The 12,088-nt window shown below is 42.1% G+C and overlaps 1 protein-coding gene and 1 non-coding gene across 2 annotated transcripts in view; both read left to right on the top strand.

The window, feature by feature from the left end:
* Positions 1-12,088, top strand: part of LOC136867430 (endochitinase) — a 274,252-nt gene that overhangs the window by 9,907 nt on the left and 252,257 nt on the right. The window lies entirely within an intron of this gene.
* On the top strand, positions 4,168-4,240 carry TRNAK-CUU (transfer RNA lysine (anticodon CUU)). Its single transcript has one exon. It is a non-coding gene; the product is annotated as a tRNA-Lys (tRNA).

The raw sequence follows: 12,088 nt of genomic DNA on the forward strand, positions 1-12,088 counted from the left end.
ATAGACAAAGAGACAAACAGACAAACAAACAAATGCCCCTCAATAAATTATGCTGGTGTGAGTTATGGATATAAGAAAGCGGTAACAGAGGAGAAATTTAGGCGCAGGGACTCTCAGGTAAACTGATAAGAAGATGACTAATGGTGTTATTACTTAAGCTATTCGAGGACGGTTATAACTTCCAACGATATTCCGCCAATATCCCGCAGAATGGGGCCGATTGACGCCTCTCTTGATTTCTACCCAACGAACAACCACGAATTTAAAGGAATGACGAGGAAGATGGCAATACGTTATTTCCCTGCTGGCAAGCAGAGACGTTGCCATGGTAATCTATAGGTTCGTTGTCGGTTTGTCAGTGAACTCAATGCGGTGCATGATATCCGCAGAAAATAGTAAATTTCTCCGTCATTTGAAGAGTAAGGTAAATTATGAACATAACGAAAGTTGTTTATAATGAAGAGGCATTTCACATACGGCCCACGGAGTTTAAAGGAAATCAATAGTATAATAGAGAATGGAGGAGAACCGTTCTGGTTTTCCTATAAACACCCCGTTTATTCAGAGATTTTAAAACGAAGTGCATATCGAAACCTTCCTCGGGATGAGTATACTATAAATATGAAGTTTGGTTGATAACTATCTAGCTGTTTCGCCGTGATGGTGGAACAAACAGACGAACAGGCAGACACGAAAAATAAAAACCACCTATTCGGTCTTGAGTTGACCTAAAACGGTTAACTATCTGAAAAATTGGCAAAACAAATGAAATTACAGACAGCGGACTCCCTACAACTTTATTTATATAGATAATAATAATAATAACAATGTTATTGGCTTTACGTCCCACTAATTACTTTCAAGGTTTTAAGAGACGACGAGGTACCGATTTTTTTTTTCCCACGGGAGTTCCTTTACGTACCAGCAAATTTCCCACACGAGGCTGACATATTTGAGCACCAATTATCTCCGGACTGAACTAGGATCGAACCTGCCAACTTGGACTCTGAAAGCCATCGACTTAACTGACGATGACGATACTTTGTCTACTTTGCTCCAAAATATCGCCATCACTTTAATGCCTAAAAACTCGCTTATTCGCTTCGTACGAGAGATAATGTTTTTGGTCGTTGAGCAGAATTATGCCGAAGTCCAGTCCATTTATTACATTTACAAAAAATATAGCGAGATATACGTATCCCTATTCCAAAAGTATGTTGTTAGAAGACTTAGTATGAACAGTAAATTGATTTTGTTTACTTAACTGCAATTGGACACCGTTCTTTCTTATCAAGCATTTGTCCTGTATTTCTTCGTTTTGGGCTTTCTATCTACTGGGGAGAAAAGTTGCAAGTGTAGTCTGTGAGAATGTTTGCATGTAGGAATTTTAAACCATATCACTATCCACACAGTTTTAAAAGTCCCCTATTTACACTGATGAGTACAGCGGATCGAGCTTTTTGCCAAACAGCTGAGATTTCCACATGCTCCGCTGGCTACAGTGATTCTCTCGCAGACGGTGGCGCCGCTGCTACCTCTAGTGTACTCTATGTTCTAGATCGCTACAAATAGACATCAGTAAATAAACATAGATCGACATACGAAAATATGTGCATTTAAAATTAACCGCTGGTAAACGGTACATCATATCGACAACCGGATTGTACGATAAGACACCACATTCAGATGTCTAAATGGCTGGTCCTACAGTATATGTTCTCGTATATCATATATTTATGGGTAAGCTTAAGTTAGAAACGTTGTATAGAGTGGCATTTGAGTAAGGTTTTCTCACAGTGCATTATTTTTCGGAGACATATGTGACAGTTACAGACATAGAATTTGGTTCACATATAGCTACTGGGTGGGCCAATGTTCGCATAGAATGTGACCTATCTTTCGGATAAGTGAATCAAACTACCAATTACACATGTAAAAGGTGCAAAATTTACGTACACTCCAGAAATAGAGCCAAATTTAACGTATAAGGGATAGAGATACGACAAAAAGTCATAGGAGATTGTGCCATCCGTTTTGTGATACGACTTACCGTTTAGCCACTAAATACCTCGAAAGGAAGGTCTGAACCGTCATTAAAATTCCCTCCATATTTCGATATTTTTCGGGGGTAAAAATGAAAACTGTAAACACCTCGTAATTTTTCCGTCGGTTACAGTCTAAAAGCTATAATTTTGCCAAATTACAATTTTCTAGCTCGTCTGGCAGATTGTGCCACCACCTTGATTTGGGGGAGCGGGTTAAAAATTAGGACTTTCAGGAAACGTTTAAACCCATGAAACCTATAGGTCATCGTTTTGGATAAATATATCCGACTGGGTTCTTATGCTGAGCCCCAGAAACCAACCCTGGAGGGTAAACAGATTAAGAAAGAAAGAAAGGATGTAAATGAGAGGACATGTAAATCTCTGGGAAGATCCCAAATAGAGTACGGTTCCAGTGTATGGGACCCTCACCAGGATTACTTGATTCAAGAACTGGAAAAAATCCAAAGATAAGCAGCACGATCTGTTCTGTGTGATTTCCGACAAAAGAGTAGCGTTGCAAAAATGTTGCAAAATTTGGGCTAGGAAGACTTGGGAGAAAGGAGACGAGCTGCTCGACTAACTGGTATGTTCCGTGTTGTCATTGGAGAGATGGCGTGGATATTCGTTTATGGAATGACATCAGTAGACGAATAAGTTTGAGCGGTGTCTTTAAAAGTAGGAAAGAGCACAGTATGAAGATAAAGCTGGAATTCAAAAGGACAAATTGGGGTAAATATTCGTTTATAGGAAGGGGATTGGAATAACTTACCAAAGGAGATGTTCAATAAATTTCCAAATTCATTGCAAACATTTAAGAAAAGGCTAGGAAAACAACAGATAGGGAATCTGCTACCTGGGCGACTGCCCTAATTGCAGATCAGTAGTGATTGATTGATTGATTGATTGATTGATTCGAACCGAATGACCACGGCTTTGGTTACAATAGTGTCGGGAAACAGGTCACACTAATTGCAGATAGATTCCAGCCGAAAATATGTCCATATTAAAAAGTCCCCCCCCCCCCTGCTCGGCACTTAACGCCCTTGAAAGGGCCTTGGCCTGCCCAGCGACCGTGGCTCAGCCCGAAGGCCTGCAGATTACGAGGGGTCGTGTGGTCAGCAGACGTTATTCTGGGCTTTCGAGACCGGGGCCGCCATCTCACCGTCAGATAGCTCCTCAATTCTAATCACGTAGGCTGAGTGGACCTCGAACCAGCCCTCATGTCGAGAGAAAAATTGCTGACCTGGCCGGGAATCGAACCCGGGGCCAGCATATTAAAAGGATGATATATTTTATTTAGAGACAAGCATACAAACAGACACCAAAGCTAAAATTATGCAGATGGTCATTATTACACCTGAAACGGATAATTGAACGAACATTTCGCCGAAATAGTCAAAGTACAGCCACACGGTCGTTACGATTTTATTTATATAGATAAGAAATCTGTCCGCCTCTGTGGTGTAGTGGTTAGCGTGATTAGCTGCCATCCCCGGAGGACCGGTTTCGATTCCCGGCTCTGCCACGAAATTTGAAAAGTGGTACGAGGGCTGGAACGGGGTACACAGCCTCGGAAGGTCAAATGGATAGAGGTGGGTTCGATTCTTGCCTCAGCCATCCTGGAAGTGGTTTTCCATGGTTTCCCACTTCTCCTCCAGGCAAATACCGGGATGGTACCTAACTTAAGGCCACGACCGCTTCCTTCCCTCTTCCTTGCCTGTCCCTTCCAATCTTCCCATCCCCCCACAAGGCCCCTGTTCACCATAGCAGGTGAGGCCACCTAGGCGAGCTACTGGTCATCGTGCCCAGTTGTATTTGAAAATGGGACAGAGCTCTTCAGTGGAACAGCACTGGCCTCAAGTCCAACTCCAACATTCATGACCTGATAACACACAGATTGTAACAAACTAACTTCTCAGGCCGTCGCTAGTAAGGCAAGCCCTTGGCTCTTTTATTTACTTAAGATAATGAAACTGAATTTGTCGATGACAAATACAAGCACAATAACAGATAAATGATATTTTAGCGTGGAACAACAGGATACGATTATTCAAGGCAACGGGATGTATGGTTACGACACAACTCTGATATAGTAGTATCAATATTTACAAAGTAATACACAGCCCGGCTAGCTCAGTCGGTAGAGCATGAGACTCTTAATCTCAGGGTCGTGGGTTCGAGCCCCACGTTGGGCGTTAATTTTTAGTACTGTATCTGACTCGTGATGTAACGTGTAGAGTATTTCTTATAAATAGATGTCCATGTGTAGTGACTGGAGTTCAATACTATCGTAAAGTTAAGTTCAATTGGACAACCACATTTTCTTGATACTTTTTTATTTGTATTTAATCCCTTTCTTTCTTAAGCTGATTACCCTCCAGGGTTGGTTTTTCCCTCGGACTCGGCGAGTGATCCCAGCTTTACCGCCTTAAGGGCAGACTTTGGAACATGGGATACAACTGAGGATGAGGACCAGTACCTCGCCCAGGACGCCTCACCTCTGCTATGCTGAGCAGGGGCATTGTAGATGGATGGGAAGATTGGAAGGCATAGACAAGAAAGAGGGAAGGAAGCGGCCGTGGCGTTAAGTTAGGTACAATCCCGGCATTTTCTTGGAAGAGAAGTGGGAAACCACGGAAAAACACTTCGAGGATGGCTGAGATGGGAATCGAACCCTCCCTCTACGTAGTTGACCTCCCGAGGCTTAGTGGACCCCGTTCCAGCCCTCGTAACACTTTTGAAATGTCGTGGCAGAGTCGGGAATCGAGCCCGGGTCTCCGAGTGTGACAGATAATCACACTAACCACTACACAGGCGCCTCCACTGGGACTCAATAACCAGACATTCACCCTCACCATTTTCTCGGGCTTGGGACCGGCACAGAGTTGAGCTGGATTGCTCCCCCTGTGGCTGTTTTTTTCACCACAGAAGGATATAAATAAATTTGAAAATGGGACAGAGCTATTCCACGGAAGGATACTGAGTTAACGCGTAATAACAGAACTTGTCATAGTAATTTCTCTGGTGATTTGATAGTAAAATCAGATAATTTGATTGTGAATGGTGAAAAAGTGGATATCTCTCGTGTGAGATGGAAATTACGTACATGAGCAGTGCCTCACAATTTCCCTAATTTGCCGAAATACCTTTCAAGTGAGATCAAGTGCCGTGAAACTCCCAACGGAAAAAGAACCTAGACACTATAAGGAAAAGAAGAAAGAAGATTGAAGACCGGAGTGCAGCAGCGAATGGGGAATTAAAAGGTCAGTCTAATGTTGATCAAAATTTGAGTCATTCTAGTGTACTTTCTGATGACGAAAAGACAACATTATCGCCCAAAAGCCGCCTAAAAAAATGCTAATCGAAATTTAATTCTAGCTAGGTCCCATCTCAACTCAGCAAAATCGAGAATTAATATGCTGGAGAAGCTGGTTAGAAATACGCAGGCATTTAATTTAAGCAAGAAGGAAAAGATGATGAACGACACCATGCTTAAGGATTGCCAAGTGAAATCTTCTATTGGAATGAGGCGGTGGTGGTGGTGATTATTGTTTTAAGAGGAAGTACAACTTGGCAACCATCCTCTATATAACACTAATCAGAGGGAAAAAATGGAAGGGATCCGACACTTCGAAAAATGAAGGTATCGGCCAAAGACAGACAAGGGCCACGAAGGCCGTGAAAATGAAAGACTCCCTAGCCCTCGCAAACCTAACAGCGTCGGGGTAGGAAAAGAACAAGAGTTGACCAAGGGAGGTCAAATAGGATAGATGACAGTGAGGAGCCTGGCACAAGTAAGTGGAAGCAATGCCAGGACTCAGCTGAGGACCCCGTGGTCGCCAACCCACGCTGCAAAGTTCAGAGCCCCTGAGGCCCCTTTTAGTCGCCTCTTACGACAGGCAGGGGTTACCGTGGGTGTTATTCTACCGCCCCCACCCACAGGGGTTTGGAATGAGGTAATGAGGCACAGCAATGAATTCATTTTAGAGAGTTTATTGTTGAGAATATAATCACGGAACAGATTCCATAGAAAACAATTCAGTTGATCCTTCAGGAGCTGGCTGTTGTCTTCAACAAGTTATGGATATAATCCTCAGACTTGCTTAATAGAACGAAGGAAATCCGGCGAGATTTTCGATCTCGAACAACCGCCAGACCTTTACGCAAGCTTTCGAAAGTCCAGTAACCCACAAATTGAGTTTGTAAGTAAATAGTTCATGAGTATTTGTTTTAATATGCTGGGAGTTATGGGCTATTTATCTGTACATGTACACTCCAGTCCGCCTCTGTGGTGTAGTGGTTAGCGTGATTAGCTGCCACCCCCGGAGGCCCGGGTTCGATTCCCGGCTCTGCCACGAAATTTAAAAAGTGGTATGAGGGCTGGAACGGGGTCCACTCAGCCTCGGGAGGTCAACTGAGTAGAGATGGGTTCGATTCCCACCTCAGCCATCCTGGAAGTGGTTTTCCGTGGTTTCCCACTTCTCCTCCAGGCGAATGCCGGGACGGTACCTAACATAAGGCCACGGCCTCTTCCTTCCCTCTTCCTTGCCTATCTCTTCCAATTTTCCAATCCCTCCACAAGGCCCCTGTTCAGCATAGCAGGTGAGGCCGCCTGGGCGAGGTACTGGTCATTCTCCCCAGTTGTATCCCTGACCAAGAGTCTGAGGCGGTAGAGGTGGGATCCCTCGCTTTCCGCACGATTTTTTTTTTCCATTGTACCCTGCCGTGGTATTTTAATTGCAATCTCTCACTGTTTTCTAAAATACAGTGTTGGCCTATATATGTATCAGTTACGGAGTAAGACGTTTCCTTTGGCATCATTCCTAAGACCAGCTGATCGGTGTTAAGCACACATCTATTTGTTACACCTTAAAGTATAAGCGCGAAACTTCCAGTGCCCTGGAATATGAACCAGAGGAGCAATTAAATTCTAGAACCGTCAGATATAACAGCAGTCGTAGAACTGTTTGTTAAAGGAACTATTCTTATAAAATTCCAAATTTTTAAAGTGTTTGAACGAACCGTCGGCAGCCCTGACGACAATATTCCGCGTTTCCCAAAATTTGCACCGGGCGAAAGTTGGTACTGAACCTCAATAAAGTCCACGGACGATTCCTTCCGATTCCTAGGCGTTTCCTATCCAATTGACACCAGAAGAATTCTCTGTGTCGGTGCGCGTTAATCAAATTAAAAAAAAAAAAAAAGAAATTCAAGCTGTAGTTTTCAAGTAAGGATAACATCACTCACGAGTGTTAAAATATGCCCCAGTTAAGAATTGCTGGTAGACCTAAAACAGTGAACGTAAGTTGAACATTAAGGCTTAAAATTTTCTTCAACAAAGGAAAACAAAAATAATTCATGCGGTAAAGCGTTAAGCACACGTGTAAACTTGTTAGTCTGAGAAAAATGTATTTGTTACACTTTGAAGTATTTGAACGCCAAAGTCGGAAGCCCTGATGAGAATTTCCTGTGGTTTACTACTTTCCCGTCCGCTTCATTCACACTCCAAGCCTCTTCATCTCCCAACTGCCGTCATAAAACCTATCTGTGTTCCAGATAATATAATTTAAAATGTAGTTTTCCAATAAAAAGTAGCTGTTTCCTCCCGGGACCGAAAAGCCCATGTGACAACCACTATACCATGGAAACAACTGCTTGAGCTCAAGTTTACAGAATGCATTCAGGCTGTCAACTAAAACAAGTGTCTATACTGAAATTCAAGTCAAGAGCTTAGGAAAAGTATCCTTCCGCATGTGAGCACATCCCCTGCTCACCCTTCCCGTCTCGTCACCGTTCTTCATCTCCGCCTTATCATTAACGCCGTGCGTCCATCTGACAAGTACAGTACTTCATGCTGAAATAGTGAAGCATCAAACGAAATCACTTCCTTTCACATAGCTGTACTTTGATTGCGTACTATACCTATTTATTCCTTTATTGACTATGTAAAACCTACAGATTATTGACGAATACCGAGGCAAGAGAAGCAAGGTTTATTTTTATTTCATAATGCAATTTGTGTGAGGCACATGGGGACTTACAACATAAGTATACGATTCCGCTCTCGTGCTACGACTATCAGTGGTAGTTTCTCACAGTTAAAAAGCTGAAAAACCCACCCGTGAGTGGGATTGCAAAATACAATGCTTCCAGGAATGTTATAAATATTGTAGTCTCGTCATTCGGAAGGTAAAAACGAACTCATGATCCTCTCATGCAAACATTTCTGCAGGTAGAGGGCGGTTACGAATATAAAGTAAAGTACACATTATTATTATTATTATTATTATTATTATTATTATTATTATTATTATTATTATTATCATCATCATCGAATAAGCCAAGGATCCTATTCTCATACCGTGTTAAGGCCCTTCCTGTTTAATCTACGCCGAGTGCTGAGCTGACACATCGATCTTTCGCTGGAGACTTGGATTTTCCGTGGAGTTTAAATTCCAAGCGAGCGGCGTAAACACTGTACACAGAAACGCCGATCAGCTCGCGGTCTTTTTCACGTCTTGCACAGTCCACAGTGGATTCTAACCTCGTAGGCTATTGAAAACGTTTAAAGCATTTGGTTTAGATTTTCTACTTTATTTTTCTCCACTGTTGTTAGCTTTAAAGTATTTCACAGGGGACTCAAGCGTCACAGCATCACCCACGTCTTGCTCACAGCTGGCAGCAATTATGAATACTGAACACACTGTTGCAGCCAGTATTGCCAACAGTTTTCTTGGATCCAACTTCAATCTCGCACATATTACGCGAACTTATCAGCAGTGGAATGAACTCGAACATACTAAGTACACAGTGCAATACGATATCAATATCATATTAAATAATTATTATTTTCCCACATACATCACTGAGAACAATAACTATGCATAGACATCTACGTATAAAATATAAGAGTTGGTAACGAACCCGAATAACATACAACTTGTGATATATTTTCCATATTTATACAGGGCAAAAATTTTAATTCATCAAGTCAGTTCACCAGAATATCTAACCAAACTGAAGAAAGCTCCTGACTTCAGGAACAAGTAACAAACCTAGGGAACTATTTGGCGTTGCGGAAGCCTTTTCACCGACCAGAAGTCTGACTAACATCAAAGAGACCGCTAAGGTCTTGAGTTGACTCTCAGTATAGCATTCATTGATATGCTGTGCTAAACACACGTGTAAAAGTGTTTGTCTGAGAAACATGTATTTGTTACACCTTAAAGTAGGCTTGGAAACATCCAGTGCCCTGGAATACGATAATAATAATGTTATTTGCTTTACGTCCCACTAACTACTTTTTAAGGTCTTCGGGGACGCCGAGGTGCCGGAATTTAGTCCCGCAGGAGTTCTTTTTACGTGCCAGTAAATCTACCGACACGGGGCTGTCGTATTTGAGCACCTTCAAATACTACCTGACTGAGCCAGGATCCAACCTGCCAAGTTGGGGTTAGAAGGCCTGCGCGTTAACCGCCTGAGCCACTCAGCCCGGCCCCTGGAATATGGACCAGAGGAGCAATTGCATTCTAGAACCTTCAGATACTATAACAGCAGCCATAGAACAACTTGTTAAAGGAACTATTCTTATAGAACGCCAATTTCAAACGTTTTACGCCACTGTCGACAGCCGTGAAAGCAATTGCCCGTGGTTTCCCATTTTCATACCAGGTGAATGCTGGGCCACGCTCGCCTTTTTCACACTCCTATTCTTATTTATTTATTTATTTATTTATTTATTTATTTATTTATTTATTTATTTATGCCTTTTTTCAGTGGCGAAGTTAGGGCTCGAGGCCCTCTCTTCCACTTAACCACATGCTAATCAAAATCATAAATAAAATACCGAGATATTTAAAATAGTTAAAACCAAACCAAAAATTAACAATTGAGAACAAATTTAAATACTTTACTAAATTAAAAATAAAACTAATTAATAGTAAAAACTCTTAATAATGACTAATCCTCAGGCGCGCACACATTCATACTTCAGCCTCAGCAGGTAGTCTCGGCAGGTGACCTTAAATCTTTGTAAAGAGCTAGTTTCTCTGACCTGAACTGGCAGGGAATTCCATAATCTGGCGCCGGTCACTACAACAATCTATTAAATGTATTTGTGCGGTGCACTGGAATAGAAAATGAGGATCTGGAACGTGTATTCAAGTTGTGAAATGATGATAGAAAGGTGAATTTAGAAGAAATATACAGTGGCTGACTTTCCGCTAGTACTCTAAACACCATCGTTAAAATGTGTAGCTGCCGACGTTTATCAGGCTTCAGCCATGAGAGAGCCTTATAGTATGTGGTAATATGAACATCGTACCCGATATTGTAAATAAATCGCAGGCAGGAATTCAGTGCTCGTTGAAGTTTAAGTGTTTCCTCCCTTGTCATATCAACGTTTTTCTCCCATTGTCGTCTATCAGTGATGCACAAAAACCAAACTGTGGTTTTCGAATGAAATTAAGCTGTATTCGCCCGGGATTCAACCGGGGACCTTTAGCGTGTGAGGCGGATGTGATGACCACTACACCACGGAAACAACCGCGTGTCTTCCGATTTACAGAATATATTCATCTGTGAAATAAAGCTACTTTGTAGCCCTCCCCTGTGTAGCAGCAGCGTAGCCAGGATTTCATTTTGGGGGGGGGCCCATTCATCCAGAATTTTATTTTGTTAGGTGTCCAAACTTCCATAGTTTAGGTGGTGTAGAATACCTTAAAAGGAAATGGGTGTCCTTGGACCCAAGTAAGAGTAGTGGATTCGTGCGGATTTCGGAAGCTAATAGTAATTTCCTTCTTCTTCTTCCCCACTTTTCCCAAATCTGTGGGGTCGCGGGTGCGAAATGTGTCGCACATGTGGATTTGGCCCTGTTTTACGGCCGGATGTCCTTCCCGACGCCAACCCTATATAGAGGGATGTAATCAGTGTTGTGTGTTTATTTGGTGGTTGGTAATGTAGTATGTTGTCTGAATATGAATATGTTGGGACAAACACCCAGTCCCAAGCCAGAAGAATTATTCAGATGCGATTAAAATCCCCGAACCAGCCGGGAATCGAACCTGGAACCGTCTGAACCGAAGGCCTCAACACTGATCATTCAGCCAATGAGTCGGACTCCGGAAGCTAATATTAATGCACATTATATATAAAATGCTCAATAAAAGAACTTTAGTTAAAACTCCTGGGGTGTCTAAACTCCTTGGACGACAACCCACCCCCGGCTACCTCTGTTACTCCTATCGCAACATAACTGCAGCATTTCATATATTCCGCGCAGAAGTGAAATGAATGCAAGAATAAACACTTTGAGTAAGGATGCAATATTCTGGTTTAGAACAAATACGGTAATGTTATAATAATAATGGTCATGTGATAAGCAATAAAGAAGTGACATTTTATACAAATAATGCGGCAAAGATACACACACAAACACACGCGCGCACGTGTGCGCGTGTCGAATACAGGTTTCTCATCCTTCTTGTCCATGGCTAGATGATGTAGGCAAGAGAATGATGGCCCACCGTGACTCGTTATTTCGACATTATAAACAAACCCTAGATGACACAGACTTCGAATCTAACCGCATCTTAAGAAATCGCACAAAGCAGTTAATCAGAAATTTAAAAAATGCATATATTTTCGGATTTTAGCTAACAACTTAAATTCTAATCGCGCATGGGAGCAACTTAGAGCTCTGGGAATAGGAAAACATCAACAGAGACAGACAACTCCTGACATTCCACTTGACGAACTGAACGATTACTTTAGTAGAATAAATATTCAACCTACCCAAATTAACTGCACCGACTCACCGCCCTCCCCTCCAGCCAATCCGCCATTCACATTTCACAGTGTCACAGAAAATCAGGTTAAAAGACTTTGTACTCGATTAAATCAAAGACTACAGGTGTATATGATATTTCTATTACTTTTATACATAACATAACGGGTGCTATCTCGCCTACACTGACGCACATACTGAACTACTGTTTACTAAACGGAACTTTCCCTACTGTATGGAAAACAGACAATATTATATC

Source organism: Anabrus simplex, chromosome 3 (assembly GCF_040414725.1).
Source record: "Anabrus simplex isolate iqAnaSimp1 chromosome 3, ASM4041472v1, whole genome shotgun sequence".
NCBI classification, from domain to species: domain Eukaryota; kingdom Metazoa; phylum Arthropoda; class Insecta; order Orthoptera; family Tettigoniidae; genus Anabrus; species Anabrus simplex.